Here is a 7,314-nt window from a genome sequence, read left to right as displayed (position 1 = left end):
TCCGACCGCGCCGCCGCCGCCTACCTGACCGCGCCACCGCCGGTTAGAAATTTTTTTTTCTTTTGTTTTGTCCTCTAAAAACGATGTGCGTCTTATGGTCAGGTGCGTCTTATGGTGCGAAAAATACGGTACTAATTATTTTGTGTTGTAGAAAAGATAGGCTAAAAGTGATAAAGACAGTCAGATCAAAAATTCCTTTGGGGTTCATATTCTACCACTTTGAATATGGAGGATATCAAATAATTAAATGTTGAAAAATCTTAGTCAACTAAAGCCACTTTTCCTTTCCTATGTGGTTTCTTGCTTTGCCATTCTTTCTTTTGTCATTTGCATGGACTGTTAAGGTCACATAGAATCAGAAATACAATATCATCATATGCAGTCCAGAATAACTAGAAAAACAGCAGAGAAAGATGGTCCCTTCTGCAGGGAATTCAGATACTACCATTATGCTGGTTAAAATATTAAAAATATTAATAAATTAATAGTAAACAAATTAAAATAAATTAATTGCTGTTCTTTTATTTCCTAAAGTCATACCATCTCATTTTGCCTAAAAGTAATCATGGTCCTATAAAAGACAGATTAAAGTATTGAAATTGTTTATAAAAAAATACTTGTAGTTCTTGTCATTCAAACATAAAACATCATGTTTTATAATCATGTGTTGGCCTATACTTGCATTTCTAGAAACCCAAGGTCTGAGAAATTATCAATGCTCAACTAGGGTTACATATATCAATACCCAGACACTATAATTATTATTGCTGATGACTTTAATGCAATGATTGGTCAGTATGACACTCTTTTGCAAATTTATTTTAAACAGCCAATGCTCCCTAAAATTGATATGATTGTTTGCCAGCCAGCCAGTCTAATTATAACATTGCAGGATTTCATTTGGCACAACATATGGACAGCTTAGATCTAGATAGATTTAATGACAAATGGTATAAAAGGGGAATTTACATTCTGGTGCCCCAATGGGGCCAGTATAGTTGATTATATCATGATTACCCAGAGGTTTGTTCATTTTATAGCTTACTTCTGTATTGAAATTCAAGATGATAGTTTTTATGTTTTTGGGTGTCAGGCATTAAACGAAGACACATGGTGAACATCAAGCTTTCTTTATTGACTTCTCCTTTTATACTGTCCTAAACCCGGACAGCGTCAGCCAATAGGAATCTGGCTGTTTTCGCGCCTTGCACATGCGCACAACGCTGGCGACAGCCAGTCTGGTCCCGGGCAGCTTTTGGTCTGCCCGGGACCATTTGCAACATTTCTGAGCCTGCTGAATGCTTCAGCAGGCTCAGGACACAACACCCCTCCCCCTAGATAAAACAATATACCTTATGATGTAACAGCACAGGTACATGTGTTCAAGGGACTGGGGGTTAATGGAATCACAATTGCCTGCACACAGGCAAGCACTCTTACATATACAATCATTCAGAAAGAAAATAGAACAAATAATAAGCTGAAGATAACACCTCTTCACTGTTTTGTTCTGCATCTTGTTTAAGGACTAGTAAGGTTCCCTTAGAATTGACAGAAACCTCACATAGTCCTCAAGATGTTTAGGTGGGCCCTTGGCCCGTTGTGACCTTCTGATGGCTGGTGCGTGTGCCTGGCCTGCCAGCTCACCTGCCAGGCTAGGCAGACCAGGACTTTGATGCCCCAAAAGCTCAGGTGCCCTATCCAGCTGCTGACAGGTTGAATCCTCTGAATTCCAGCCAGGGTTCCTTGGGGGGGTGGAATTCCCCAAGTCCAGTGGTGGGGTGGAATTCCCCAAATCCACAATGGACTCCTCTCAGGAGCACTGTCCCTCGAGCCCAAGACCAGCAGCTGGAGTGGCCTGAGTGGCTGATGTGCCCCAGTACCTCATTGGCCCCGTGTGCGTGTCGGAGGTGCCAGAGTCAGAAGCCGCCTCCATGGCAAACCCCCTTTCAGGAGAATTCCTGTTTGGAGCACTTGCTGAAGCCTGGGATGACCCCCGATCTGGAGCAATAACTGAATTCTGTGAATGTCCCCATTCTGCCACGGGAACATGTGAACCCCCGCTGGAGCTGGGAGACTGTGGCCCAGAATGCAAATTATGGTCCTCCTCCCCCCTGAGAGCAGAGCCAGGTGCAGAAACGTTGCTGGAGAGCCTCCAATGCAGTTGGTCAGTGTGTCGTCTGATGATGCACCCATCATCCAAGGCCATTTCCTATGACAGCGCCCCAGAGACCTTGCATACCACTGCTGTGACCCAGAGATGTCCAGGGCCATAGTTCCTTGCCCAGACTGGATCGCCCAACTGTAGTCTCCTAGGTGCCCGCAGCTGTGACACCTGTGAAGCCACCCAGTCTGGGTGCAATCTGTCCAGTTTCATGATGAGGTGGCAACCCCAGCGGAGTTCTGCTGGGGTCTTCCCTATGGCTGTGCAAGGTGTGGTGCGATGTGCAAGAAGGAAATCAGCTAACCTGTGATGCCAGCTGCCGTAAGGGAGTCTCTTGAGAGCATCTTTGGTAGTGCGCACCATCCTCTCTGCCTGGCCATTGGAAGATGGGTGGAAGGGAGCAGAAGTCGCATGCCGGATCAAGTTGGCCTGAAGAAAAGCCTGGAACTCAAAAGAGGTAAATTGGGGGCCATTATCTGAAACCAGGACATCTGAAAGTCCATGTGAGGTGAAGATCCCTCTCAACACCTGGATGGTCCTAGCAGTAGTAGTGGAGGAAACAGGAACAACCTCTAGCCACTTGGAATGGCTGTCAACGAGGAGAAGGAAGAATTGCCCCTGAAAGGGCCCAGCGTAATCTATATGTACCCGTGACCACGGGGTTTGTGTTTCCTCCCATCTATGTACTGGAGTCTGAGGCATTTCATTCCTTGACTGCTGGCACACTTGGCACCCGTGCACCTGGGCCTCAATGGCTTTATCAAGCCCAGGCCACCAGAGATGGCTGTGCGCAAGCGCTTTCATCCTTACTATGCCTGGATGTCCCTCATGCAGAGAGAGCAAGATTCTAGACTTCAATGAGGCTGGGATGACTACCCTACTATCCCATAACAGGCACCCCTTGAAAGTGAAAAGTTTGTGCTTCCTTTGCCAGAAGCTTTGAAACTCCGTATCTGGACACGTGTCAGGCCATCCTGACAACACCCATATCAGCACGCGTGTAAGTGTGTGATCAGTGGCAGTTTCAGCAGCCACGTCCCTAGCATTGAGGGGAGATTCAGGCAACTCCTGAATGGAAAGAATATTAATAGCAGGAGCAGGATCTGCCTCTATCTGTTTTAGAGGTAATCTGCTGAGGCCATCTGCATGGCCCATCTCTTTTCCAGGTTTGTGAATTAGAGTGTAGTCATATGCTGACAGGAAAATGGACCATCTCAGCGTACATGGAGAAATAATGTGTGGTATCTGTTTGTTAGTAGTAAACAAACCCAGCTTTGGGACTTAGGGCTTGGGACCTGCTGAATTGCTTGAAGCTTCGATTCAGCAGGATGGATGCCTTGAGCATCAATTCTGAAACCTAAGAATTCAGTGGAAGTGACTCCAATCTTACACTTTTCTTGTTTCAGTTTCAGACCCGCTTGGCGGAAACGAAGCAAGACAGCCCTTAATCTCTCAGCTAGGTTTTGAGATGACTCTCCAGCAATGAGGACATCATCAAAATAGGGACAGACCCCAGGAATACCACAAAGTGTGCGCTCCATGACACTTTGGAATATGCCAGGGGCTACATTAACCCCAAACTGCAATCTTTTAACCTTAAAGGCTCCTCTGTGTGTTACTATTGTTTGAGCCTCAGCTGTTGCCTCATTAACAGGTAACCATTGGTAGGCCTGTGCCAAATCGAGTTTTGCAAAAATGCACCCCCCCCCCTTGAGGGAGGCCAGAATGTGGCTTATCACAGGGACTGGGTATGCGTGCTGTTGCAGTGCTTTGTTCAATGTACATTTATAGTCCGCGCAAATTCGGACTTCTCCATTAGCCTTTAAAGGCGTTACAATGGGGGTTTCCCATGGACTAGAGTCCACAGGTTCTAAGATGCCCTGCTAGAGCAGCTTGTCCAGCTCTGCATCAATTTTGCTCTTGAGAGCAAAAGGCACCCTTCTAGGCTTAATCCTAATAGGTGTGATAGTTGGGTCTAAGCGTAGGGCAATGGGAGGCCCCTTGTAAGAGCCAAGCTCTGAGCTAAATACATCAGCAAACTCCCTGCAGACTTCTGCAAGGCCTGGCGTTTGCAGGCTGTGCAGCCCAGTCACTTGGATTCCAAGGGCCTCGAACCAATGAGTCCAATGAGACTCGTGCGATCACCCCCAACAACCACCACATCTAGTAGGCCTTCAAAAGCCTTACGCTGCACTTTGAGCGTAGCCTCCCCCTTCACACTGACTCTGGAATTCTGGAAGTCAGTGAGGATTAAGTTTGATGGCCTGAGTTTGACTCAAAGGCCACTACTGCTGCAAATCCTTTTGAAGGTGTCATGTGAAATGATTGATAGAGCGGACCCTGTGTCCACCTCCATTGACAAGGGAACCCCTTGCAACTTCACGTCAATGCGAAGCTTTTTCTTAAGGGGCTTGTGTGTCCCTGTCCTCAGAATACTCCTGCGCGATGCGCAGAAACCCACCCTGTATTGGCTGGGGACCCTGGTACCTTTCCGAAGCAATTCTTCCCGAGGTTGGACCTTCTGGCGACCCAAACAGACGGAGGCAATGTGGCCTTGCCTTCCACATGCCGGGCAAATGGCGGAGCGGAATCTGCAGTCCGCGCACTTGTGGCGTCCTCCACACCCGAAGCACTGAGGAGATGCTGAAACCTTGTCTGGATGCTCCTTCGGCCTTCTCTCAGCTGGCTGGTGTAGCCTATCCACCTCCTCTTCAGGATCCGTTTCTGGATCTTCTCTAGCGACCTCTTGATGGATGGTCACGGTGGCTGGAGGGTTTCTGGCGAGCCACAAAGCCTTCACAGCGCCATCCGCTGCTTCTTCAGCTGCAACCTCTCTCAATGCATCTTGGAATGTTGCAGCTCCCTACTTCGTAGGCCACAAACGAAACGATCTCACAGCCTCTCTTCCTTGAATTCACAAGGCCTGGCCGCTTGTCTTAAGGCAGCAATAAAGTCCGTAGCAGACTCACCCGGCCTCTGGTTTCTCTGCTCGAACGTGTGCCTCCAAGCAATTACAGAAAGTTTAGTCTGGAAATGTTCTTTAAGCATTTTCTTCAAGTCAGTATAAGTTACTGACTCTAAAATCGCAGGGGCCACCAGGTTCTCTGCTATGTCGAACGTTTCCTGTTCACAAACACACAGCAGGGTTGCTGCTTTAAGGCCGTCTTCCCTTATCTGATTGACCCTAAAGTAGTTCTCCACCCATGCCACGTATGAATTCCAGCGCTCCGGATGGGAGACATCAAAGTCAGATAAGCGGCCAATCTTCGACATCTAAGTCTTCACAGGCCTCGTTATTGCCTTTTGCTGCAAGGCTCGTCTTACTGGGGGGGAAGGGGTCCATTTGCCAAGCTCACCTCCAGCGATGCTGTACTGGCAGGCTGAGTCGCAGAGCTGGACACCGACTTCCCAAGCTTCAGGACCTTCTGTGAGTCCTCGATTCAGTTGTAAATCTTCCGCTTGCCTGCAGCAATCCCACCTTCGTCGCCAGTTTTATGTTCTCGGGTCTCAGGCATTAAACGAAGCACATGGTGAACATCAAGCTTTCTTTATTGACTTCTCCTTACAACCAGCAACAACCAAAAAGGCACACAGGCCTTTTATACTGTCCTAAACCCAGACAGCGTCAGCCAATAGGAATCTGGCTGTTTTCACGCCTTGCACATGTGCACAAGACTGGCGATAGCCAGTCTGGTCCCGGGCAGCTTTTGGCCCGGGACCATTTGCAACATTTCTGCTGAATGCTTCAGCAAACTCAGGACACAACAATAGTGATCACTTTCCACTTTTTTTAAATTCTAAACCAAATCTTGAATCATTAGAAGTAGCCCCTTGCCCTATTGACATTACAGCAAAGAAGCAAGTACAGAACTAATGGTCTCACAGTTTGACTAAAGTTTTATCTAGGCTCTTGACTTTTGACTCACTGCTTCAGATACATAAACAAATCTGCCTAACTGATTTCAATGACTAGATAGTGTCACTATATCAGTCATTTATCCCCTGGACATGATTTTTAACAGCCAATGCTGTTTATGCACATAAAAAGTTTAAACCTTGGTATAATAATGATTGCATCAAGGGTAAAAGAATCTCTCTTAAATGCAATAAATTCCTTTCTTAAGGAAATTCTTTGAATACTCAATTACTTAAGGTTGAGAAAAAATTATAAAGATCTTCTGAAGCTAAAGAAAATGTAAGAGAGAATTTTGAAGGCAAAACGTAAGAACTCCACTTAGTTTTGGCACTTAATCAATCAGTCCTTCATACAGTAGATGGACCATACCTATCGGCAGATAAATTGGAGGATCACTTCTGTAAGATTTTAAAAAAGGAATCTGGTGTAATCTCAGATGTAATTCCCTCTTGTGGAGACCTCCAGGATTGTCACTTATGTCTATAACTAAGGTATCTATAGCCCAGTTAAAACCAGATAAAGCATCTGAAGGTGATTTAATTTCTCCGAAATTAAAAAGAAAAACAAAGATTGGTGAGGTCCAGTTCTGATCACCCTATTCCCACATATTAACAACACAAGCCAATTTTTGGTTGTAATTTTAATTTATAATATTAATACTATAACTAATCTCTTTTTGTATTTATAATTGTTTTTATATTAATGTTTATTATGTTGTAAGCTACTCAGAGTTGCCTCAGACCATGAGATGAATGACATATAAATTTAATAAATAATATTAATTGGAAGCAGGATATTGTCGTATTGTCATACAAAAATAAAGAAAGCAGATTTGATCCTATTAATTATAGGCTTATTAGTTTTTAAACCCAATACGTAAACTCTATGTCATCTTTTTATATCTAAAATTAGTAGATTAGGTACAAAATAAAAATATTGTTGCTGAAGGACAGACTGAATTTAGAGAGGAATAATCATGCCTGAATAAAAATTCTGGTCCCAATTGCCATTGTAACATAAGGATTATCTGTATATTCCTGCAGCTTGCAAAGTTTACCACAGTAAATTTTACAAAGCTAAACAGTCCTTCAGCTTTTTATGGCTCCCAAATCTGCTCTTTTGAAAGGCTTAATATTCTTGAAACTACTCAAAATACCGTATTTTTCGCTCTATAAGACGCATTTTTCCCCCCCAAAAGATGGGGGAAAATGTCTGTGCGTCTTATGGAGCGAAT

General features: G+C 44.9%; 1 protein-coding gene across 1 annotated transcript in view; it reads left to right on the top strand.

The window, feature by feature from the left end:
• The window catches only part of HECW1 (HECT, C2 and WW domain containing E3 ubiquitin protein ligase 1), a gene marked incomplete at its 5' end in the record, with an annotated part of 182,968 nt that overhangs the window by 172,011 nt on the left and 3,643 nt on the right, over window positions 1-7,314 (top strand). The window lies entirely within an intron of this gene.

Source organism: Protobothrops mucrosquamatus, unplaced genomic scaffold (genome assembly GCF_001527695.2).
Source record: "Protobothrops mucrosquamatus isolate PMUCROS unplaced genomic scaffold, P.Mucros_1.0 scaffold232, whole genome shotgun sequence".
NCBI lineage: Eukaryota > Metazoa > Chordata > Lepidosauria > Squamata > Viperidae > Protobothrops > Protobothrops mucrosquamatus.
This window is presented reverse-complemented; position numbering and strand designations above follow the sequence as displayed.